The sequence below is a fragment of the Carica papaya genome, chromosome 8 (assembly GCF_054855325.1).
Source record: "Carica papaya isolate Zhongbai chromosome 8, ASM5485532v1, whole genome shotgun sequence".
Classification (NCBI taxonomy): domain Eukaryota; kingdom Viridiplantae; phylum Streptophyta; class Magnoliopsida; order Brassicales; family Caricaceae; genus Carica; species Carica papaya.
In genome coordinates, this window is record NC_142316.1 from 12,558,571 (window position 1) to 12,568,295 (window position 9,725).

Genomic DNA, 9,725 nt, shown 5'->3' on the forward strand with positions numbered 1-9,725 from the left:
GGAAAAAATTACTAATTAATCTAATTATTAGTTGCAAACATGTCCTATTTTCTTTTCAAAGTAATTGCAATCTTAGTAGGGATAAAATCTCAATTCTATCCTGCTTCACTAACTACTAATGGTGAAAAGTTTAGCCTTTTGGTGTATAAAAAAAATATAACTTAAAAAAATGGCAATATAAACTCTAAAGACCCAATACTCCCAAACGTACTACAGTATCCTCACTATTTATTAACATATTATGCCCAAGAAAATAAAAATAAAATAGTGAGGAAACGAAATACTCGCCTTGCATGGTGCCCATGTAGGTTGCTCTAAAAGTGATCACTAAAATTTTTCCATGGGAGCTATTCTAATCTAAAGTAGATATCATCACCATCAAAAAACATATTGGCCTGAACACAATTAAGAGTTCACAAGTGTTAGTTAAACAATGATAAAGTAAAAGGGAGGGGTGCAAAGAAAGAAAAATGAATGAATAAATAAATAAATAAAATAAATGAATAAAAAAATAGGATTCTATCAAATTAAAAAAAAATAAAAAAAATTGTACTTATTTGTCTAATACTCTCTATATTGGGTTGCCTCTTAATCAATGTTTTGTTTATAGTTGTTAGCTCGACTTTGCAACAGATGACTCAAGTGAGAACTAAGACAACTTCAACTTCTTGAAATCTCCTCCCAAATACGGCTTCACATGTTACCATTAATCTTAAACTTATGCTCTTTTCCATTAAGCTCAACAGTTCCATAAGGGAACACCTTAGTGATGGTGAAGGGTCCTATCCAACGAGATTTCAACTTTCCCGAAAATAATCGAAGGTGTGTATTATAAAGGAAGACTTGTTGACCAACTGGTAATTCTCTCCTTTCAATGTGCTTATCATGCTACCTTTTGGTTCACTCTTTATAGATTTTCACATCTCGTAGGCATGAAGTCTAAATTCTTTCAAGGCATTTAATTGTAATAAGTGCTTGTCACTAACATCCTTGGAATTAAATTTCAACAACTTTATAAGCCAAGAAGCCTTATGTTTGAGTTCCATTGGAAAATGACATGTTTTTCCATATACTATACGACAGGGAGACATTCCAATTGGTGTTTTAAATGCAGTCCTATATGCCCATAATGCATCATCTAGCTTCTTTGACCAATCTTTCCTTGTTCCATTTACAGTTGCTTCCAAGATGCGTTTGATTTACCTATTAAAGATCTCCACTTGACCGCTTATTTGAGGATGGTAAGGGGTACCTATACGATGAATAACACTATATTTAGCAAATAAGGTATCCAAATAGCGATTATAAAAATGCTTACCTCCATCAGATGATTGCTTGAGGCATGCCGAATCTTGTGAACATATTCTTTCTACAGAAATTTATCACACCCTTGGCATTATTATTGTGAAGGGGAATAGCTTCCACTCATTTAGAAACATAATCAACTGCCACAAAAATGTACAAATTCTCAAAGGATGGAGGAAAAGGTCCCATGAAATCAATCCCCCACACATCAAACAATTCAACCTCCAAAATATTTTTTAGCAGTATCTTATCATTTTTTGAGATGTTGCCCATCCTTTGACATCTATCACATGAAGCCACATACACAATAGCATTCTTAACTATGGATAGCCAATAGAATCCACATTGGAGTAGTTTTGATGTAGTTTTATTTGCCGTAAAATGTCCTCCACATGCCAATGAATGGCAATGCATTAAAATATCCTAAACTTATTCCTCGGGAACACATCTCCTTATTATTTGGTCTGCGCAATATTTATATAAATATGGTTCTTCCTAATAATAGTATTTCACATCAGAAAAGAATTTCTTCTTTTGCAGATATGAAAACTCAAGAGGAACTATATTACACTGCATGTAGTTCACAACATATACATACCATGGGGCTTGAGCTGTCACCATAGAAAAAAGTTGTTGATCGAGAAAAAACTCGTTGATGTCCACCTTATCCTACTCGACCTTACCTTCTCCAATTGTGATAAGTGATCTGCTACTAAGTTTTCTACTCCTTGTTTGTCTCTAATGTCAATATCAAATTCTCGCAACAGTAAAACCCAACGGATTAGACGAGGTTTAACATCCTTTTTTGTAAGGAAATATTTAATTACAGAATGATCAGTAAAAACTATTATTTTAACTCCAATGAGATATGATCTAAATTTATCAAAAGCAAAATCTATAGCAAAAAGCTTTTTTTCAGTTGTCGCATAGTTAAGTTTTGCATCATTTAACATCTTGCTAGCATAATAGATCACGTGCAACTTCTTTTCCTTGTGTTGACCAAACACAACACCAATAGCATAATCTCAAGCATCACACATCAACTCAATTGGCACGGACCAATATAGTGCTTCCATAATTGGAGCTGAAATGAGTTTTTTTTTACTTTCAAAAGCACATAAACATTCTTCGATAAAATCAAATTGTGTATCTTTGACAAGTAATTGACACAAGGGTTTAGTAATTTTTTAAAAATCCTTTATGACTCATCGATAAAAGCTTGCATGCCTAAGGAAACTCCTCACACCCTTTACAGAAGTAGGTGGTGGTAATCTCTCAATGACTTCAATCTTGGCTCTTTCCACCTCTATTCCACTTTTGGAAATTCTATGCCCTAATATAATATCTTTTATACCATAAAGTAGCATTTTTATCAATTTAGCACCAAATTAACTTCTTCACATTGCTGTAATACTCTATTAAGATTAGCAAGGCATAAATCAAAAGAAGAACCAAAGATAGAAAAATCATCCATAAATACCTCAATCATATTCTCAATCATATCATTAAATATGGATATCATACACCTTTAAAAAGTCACAGGTGCATTACATAATCCAAATGCTATCCTTCGATATGTAAAGGTACCATATGGACATGTAAAGGTATTCTTTTCTTGGTCCTTGAGTGGAATCAAAATTTGGTAATACCCTGAATAGCCATCTAAGAAACAATAGTAAGCATAGCCTACTAATCACTAGTCCTTCTGGGTGGCTTTATTTAGCTTCCTATAGTTTATGCACACATGTTATCTTATAACCATCCTAGTTAGGATCGATTCATTATTTTCATTGGTGATGACAATCATGCTCCAATTCTTAGGTACTACATGTATAGGGCTTACCCACTCACTATCTGAAACAGGGTAAATAATCCTTGCATCCAAGAGTTTAATCACTTTAGCCTTCACTACATCTTTCGTATGAGGATTCAACCTACATTGATACTCAATAAAAGAGTTATAGTTATCTTCCATCAAAATTTTATGCATGCACAAAGAAGGACTAATACTTTTCATATCATTTATACCCCAACCTATGGCCCTAATCCTTTTTCTAAGAACACACAATAAAGCCTCTTCTTGTTCTTTATCTAAAGAATCAGAAATAATCACAAGAAAAGTGGAGTTCTTACCTAAATATGCATATCTTATGTGTGAAGGTAACTATTTTAGCTCAAGTTTGGGTGGCTCTTCAATGGAAGGTTTCTTGGTGTGTTTACCTTTTTCTAACTTCTCTTGTATTGCACCATCCTCTTCTTGCCCATCTCTTCATTTAAATTAGCTACTTCTTTGCCATCAAGGTTTTTTCCTGTCTTGGTGAGACTTTTAGACACACATTCATTAATTATATCAATATTAAAGCATTCATCAGTGTTCAAAGGGAATTTTAAGGTATTAAAAATATTAAAAGTTACTTGTTCATTCCCAACTCGCAATGTTAACTTATCATCATGCACATCGACTAATGCCTTACCCATTGCAAAGAAGGGTCTTCCAAGTATGAGGAGAACTTTTCTATCAAACTCAATGCAAACACCACAAAGTCAATGGGGGAATATGAGGTTGTCCACCTTTATTGGAACTTCCTCTACTATTCCCAACAGGTATCTCACTGATCTATCTACTAATTGCATGACATTGTTGTGGGCTTCACCTTACTCGTACCTAATTTTTTGAACACAAAACAAAGCATTAAGTTAATAATAGTACCAAGATCACAAAGAGCTTTATTAAAATCAAAATTTCCAATATTGCAAGGTATAGTAAAGCTCCATGGATCTTTCACTTTACAAGGTAGCTTATTCTAAATGATGGCACTACATTCCTCAATGAGCATAACAGTCTCATGGTCTTCCAAGCCCCTCTTCTTTGCTAGAATCTCCTTAAGAAACTTTGCATAACTTGGCATTTGAGTACAAGCCTCTACAAAAGGAATATTAATGTGAAGTTTTTTAAATATATCAAGGAATTTAAGGAAAAAACTATCTTCATTATCTTTTTTGAGGCATTATAGAAATGGAACTAGTGGCAAATAAAGTTTGACCACTACTTGTTTCTTCTCTTCTTTTTGTTTTTCCTTCTCTTTTTTTACCTTTTCCTTTGTGGTTGCTTCATCTTTTCTTGTATCTATCAATTGTTTCCCACTCCTCAAGGTAATTATGTTGACTTGTTCTTTTGGATTTGTATCTATATTACTTGGCAAGGTACCTTGAGCTCATCCATTGATCATGCTTGCTAATTGCCTCATATGGATCACCAGGTTCTTGATCAACGTTTATTGGTTTTACAACATTAATTGTTGATTTGAATGGTTGATTCAGTCTTCGTTGCAAACTTTGTTGTGTTCTTATAAATGATTGCAATCATATCTTCAAGTGAGCCTTCTTTTCTTGAGGCTAAATCCTGGGGAGGCAAGACCACATTCTATTGATTCCTCCATGAAAAATTTGGATGATTTCTTATCCCAGGATTATATGTATTGGAGTATGAATTATATGGTGGCCTACCCTACCTAGCTCTAAAACTTACTTGCTCCCTTACACCCTTGAAAAAGATCTTCAAATAAACCCTGCACATGAGAATTAACAGTATTAATACTCTTTTGATCAATTTTCTTAAATAAATAATCAATTTTTGCATTAAGAGAATTTAAAGCATCAATCTCATATATTCTAGCATTGTTCTTGGGCTGATGTCTTTCTATTGGCAATTGATAGTTATTCGTGGCCATCTCTTCTAATAGCTCATAAGCATCATGTATAGACTTTCCCATTAAAGCACCTCTAGACGCTGCATCAATTATGATCCTGGTTTGTTGGCTCAATCCATTGTAAAAGGTTTGGACCAATAACCACTCAGTTAACCCATGATGAAGACATCTTCTAATCAACTCCTTAAATTGCTCCCATGCATCGTACAATGTCTCTCCACTCATTTGATTGAAACTTATGATATTGTTTCTCAACCTTGCTGTCTTGACCAGTGGAAAAAATTTAGCCAAAAAGTTTTGAGCAAAGTCTTCCCATGTAGTAACTATACCTGTAAAAAGAGAATACAACAAATTTTTAACTTTATCTTTTAAAGAAAAAAGAAAAAATCCGAGTCTAATTTCATCATTAGAAACACCATTTTGTTTAAAAGTATCACAATTTTTCAAAAAATTAAAGAGATTTGCATTAAGATCATCATTTAGTAAATCCTAAAAAGGATATTAAAATAAACCCTGGCCATGAGAATTGACAATAATAATACTCTTTTGATCAATTTTCTTAAATAAATAATCAATTTTTGCATTAATAGCAATTAAAGCATCAATCTCATATTTTTAAGTGTTGTTCTTGGGTTGAAGTCTTTCTGTTGGCGATTGATAGTTATTCATGGCCATCTCTTCTAATAGCTCATAAGCATTATCTGTAAACTTTCCAATCAAAACATCTCTAGACACTGCATCAATTGTGATCCTGGTTTGTTGGCTCAATCCGTTGCAAAAGGTTTGGACCAACAACCACTTAAGCAGCCCATGATGAAGACATCTTTTAACCAACTCCTTCATTTGCTCCCATGCCACATACAATGTCTCTCCACCCATTGATTGAAACTTGTGATATTTTTTCTCATCCTTGATGTCTTGACTGATGGGAAAAATTTAGCCAAAAGGTTTTGAGCTAGGTCTCCCTATGTAGTAACTATACCTACAATAAGAGAATGCAACCAGTTTTTAGCTTTATCTCTTAAAGAAAAAGGAAAAAATCTAAGTCTAATTCATCACTAGAAATACCATTTTGTTTGAAAGTATCACGAAGTTTTAAAAAATTAAAGAGATGCGCATTAGGATCACCATTTGGTAAACCCTAAAAAGGATCTTCAAATAAACCCTAGACATGAGAATTGATAACATTAATACTCTTTTGATCAATTTTCTTAAATAAATAATCAATTTTTGCATTGAGAGAAGTTAAAGCATCAATATCATATATTCTAGTGTTCTTGGGTTGAAGTCTTTCTATTGACCATTGATAGTTTTTCATGGCCATCTCTTCTAATAACTCATAAGCATCATCTGTAGACTTTCCAATCAAAGCACCTCTAGACGCTGCATCAATTATGATCCTAGTTTGTTGGCTCAATCCGTTGCAAAAGGTTTGGACCAATAACCACTTAGGCAGCCCATGATGAAGACATCTTTTAACCAACTCCTTCATTTGCTCCCATGCCTCATACAATGTCTCTCCACCATTTGATTGAAACTTGTGATATTGTTTCTCATCCTTGATGTCTTGACTGGTGGGAAAAATTTAGCCAAAAAGTTTTGAGCTAGGTCTCCCTATGTAGTAACTATACCTACAATAAGAGAATGCAACAAGTTTTTAGCTTTATCTCTTAAAGAAAAAGGAAAAAATCTAAGTCTAATTCATCACTAGAAATACCATTTTTTTTAAAAGTATCACAAAGTTTTAAAAATTTAAAGAGATGCGCATTAGGATCACCATTTGGTAAACCCTAAAAAGGATCTTCAAATAAACCCTGGACATGAGAATTGATAACATTAATACTCTTTTGATCAATTTTCTTAAATAAATAATCAATTTTTGCATTAAGAGAAATAAAAGCATCAATATCATATATTCTAGTGTTCTTGGGTTGAAGTCTTTCTGTTGACCATTGATAGTTTTTCATGGCCATCTCTTCTAATAACTCATAAGCATCATCCGTAGACTTTCCCATCAAAGTACCTCTAGACGCTGCATCAATTGTGATCCTGGTTTGTTGGCTCAATCTGTTGCAAAAGGTTTGGACCAACAACCACTTAGGTAGCCCATGATGAAGACATCTTTTAACCAACTCCTTCATTTGCTCCCATGCCTCATACAATGTCTCTCCACCCATTTGATTGAAACTTGTGATATTGTTTCTCATCCTTGATGTCTTGACTGGTGGGAAAAATTTAGCCAAAAAGTTTTGAGCTAGGTCTCCCTATGTAGTAACTATACCTACAATAAGAGAATGCAACCAGTTTTTAGCTTTATCTCTTAAAGAAAAAGGAAAAAAGTTAAGTCTAATTCATCACTAGAAATACCATTTTGTTTAAAAGTATCACAAAGTTTTAAAAATTTAAAGAGATGCGCATTAGGATCACCATTTGGTAAACCCTAAAAAGGATCTTCAAATAAACCTTGGACATGAGAATTGATAACATTAATACTCTTTTGATCAATTTTCTTAAATAAATAATCAATTTTTGCATTAAGAGAAGTTAAAGCATCAATATCATATATTCTAGTGTTCTTGGGTTGAAGTCTTTCTGTTGGCCATTGATAGTTTTTTGTGGCCATCTCTTCTAATAGCTCATAAGCATCATCCGTAGACTTTCCCATCAAAGCACCTTTAGACGCTGCATCAATTATGATCCTGGTTTGTTGGCTCAATCCGTTGCAAAAGGTTTGGACCAACAACCACTTAGGCAGCCCATGATGAAGACATCTTTTAACCAACTCCTTCATTTGCTCCCATGCCTCATACAATGTCTCTCCACCCATTTGATTGAAACTTGTGATATTGTTTCTCATCCTTGATGTCTTGACTGGTGGGAAAACTTTAGCCAAAAAGTTTTGAGCTAGGTCTCCCTATGTAGTAACTATACCTGCAATAAGAGAATGCAACAAGTTTTTAGCTTTATCTCTTAAAGAAAAATGAGAAAATCTAAGTCTAATTCATCACTAGAAATACCATTTTGTTTAAAAGTATCACGAAGTTTTAAAAAATTAAAGAGATGCGCATTAGGATCACCATTTGGAAACCCTAAAAAGGATCTTCAAATAAACCCTGTACATGAGAATTAATAACATTAATACTCTTTTGATCAATTTTCTTAAATAAATAATCAATTTTTGCATTAAGAGAAGTTAAAGCATCAATATCATATATTCTAGTGTTCTTGGGTTGAAGTCTTTCTGTTGACCATTGATAGTTTTTCGTGGCCATCTCTTCTAATAGCTCATAAGCATCATCCGTAGACTTTCCCATCAAAGCACCTCTAAACACTGCATCAATTATGATCCTGGTTTGTTGGCTCAATCCGTTGTAAAAGGTTTAGACAAACAACCACTTAGGCAACCCATGATGAAGACATCTTTTAACCAACTCCTTAAATCACTCCCATGCCTTATACAATGTCTCTCAACCGATTTGATTGAAACTTGTGATATTGTTTTCTTATCCTTGCTATCTTGGCTGGTGGAAAAAATTTAGCCAAAAAGTTTTGAGCTAGGTCTCCCCATGTAGTAACTATACATGCAAGAAGAGAATGCAACAAATTTTTAGCTTTATCTCTTAAAGAAAAAGGAAAAAATCTAAGTCTAATTCATCATTAAAACCACTATTTTGTTCATCACAAATTTTTTAAAAATTAAAGAGATGTGCATTAGGATCATCATTTGGTAAAACCCCAAACTGAGTTGAGGTTTGGATCATCTGAAAGATGACATGTTTAATCTCGAAGTTGTTAACATTAACACTTGGTCAAACTATGCTGGACGAAACTCATAAAATTAAAGGAGCAGCAAAGTCCCCAATGCTCTCCCATTATTCTCATTCAAAACATCCCCTGCTTGTCCAATTTCTGTGTTCAGTCATCTCAACTTTTGTTTGTCTTTTTATTGCTAAATGTTCCATTCTCTCTCAATTCAATTGTTTACAAGTCTTTTTTATATATGAATTTATAGGAAGCAATTTTACATTGTTCGATCAACTCATATACCAACTGAAACCAGAAAAAGAAACGGCATAATCTACTCACAAAAAGATAATAAATGAAAATAAAATAAATGAACCAAAAAAAAATCACTTAAATTAAAAATAATAAATTAAAATATAAATAAAATAAATTAAAATGAAACAAAATAAAAAATAAAAACACAAATGCAAGTAAACTAAAAATAAAAAAATTAAATTAAGTAAAAAAAATGAAATAAAATAAATATATATAAATAAGTAAATAAAATAAAAAATCCAAACTTAAATTAAAAATAGAAAAAATAAATAAATAAACTCTAGATTAATAATAGAACCTTTGGTATTGATATTGATACTAACAATTTCCGGCAATGGCACCAAAAACTTTATGGGCGAATTCATAAGTGCACGAAATCGTTCAAGCAATAAAGTAATTAATAGAGTATCGTCCCACAGGGATTGTGTACCAAATACCAAAATTTTAGAAATTATATTATTATCTAGAAATCAAAATTAAATATATGCACAAAAAATTAAAATAATTTAATCAAAGTAAAATAATTTAAACTTAGAGAAATAAATAAAAAAAAAATCTAAATTAATAATAGAACCCTTGGTATTGATATTGATACTAACAATCTACGGCAATAGCGCCAAAAACATGATGGGTGAATTCACAAGTGCACGA

The 9,725-nt window shown here is 32.7% G+C and overlaps 6 non-coding genes and 1 pseudogene across 6 annotated transcripts; 6 read left to right on the forward strand and 1 right to left on the reverse strand.

Moving 5' to 3' along the window:
- Positions 1-504: 504 nt before the first annotated feature.
- On the reverse strand, positions 505-7,842 carry LOC148241960 (uncharacterized; annotated as a pseudogene).
- On the forward strand, positions 5,167-5,273 carry LOC148241961 (small nucleolar RNA R71). The gene has a single exon (XR_015815641.1). It is a non-coding gene; the product is annotated as a small nucleolar RNA R71 (small nucleolar RNA).
- LOC148241962 (small nucleolar RNA R71) lies at positions 5,821-5,926 on the forward strand. Its single transcript, XR_015815647.1, has one exon. It is a non-coding gene; the product is annotated as a small nucleolar RNA R71 (small nucleolar RNA).
- On the forward strand, positions 6,470-6,575 carry LOC148241963 (small nucleolar RNA R71). The gene has a single exon (XR_015815642.1). It is a non-coding gene; the product is annotated as a small nucleolar RNA R71 (small nucleolar RNA).
- LOC148241964 (small nucleolar RNA R71) lies at positions 7,119-7,225 on the forward strand. The gene has a single exon (XR_015815639.1). It is a non-coding gene; the product is annotated as a small nucleolar RNA R71 (small nucleolar RNA).
- On the forward strand, positions 7,769-7,875 carry LOC148241965 (small nucleolar RNA R71). Its single transcript, XR_015815640.1, has one exon. It is a non-coding gene; the product is annotated as a small nucleolar RNA R71 (small nucleolar RNA).
- A 542-nt stretch (positions 7,876-8,417) lies between these two features.
- Positions 8,418-8,525, forward strand: LOC148241966 (small nucleolar RNA R71). The gene has a single exon (XR_015815648.1). It is a non-coding gene; the product is annotated as a small nucleolar RNA R71 (small nucleolar RNA).
- The last annotated feature ends 1,200 nt before the right edge of the window (positions 8,526-9,725 follow it).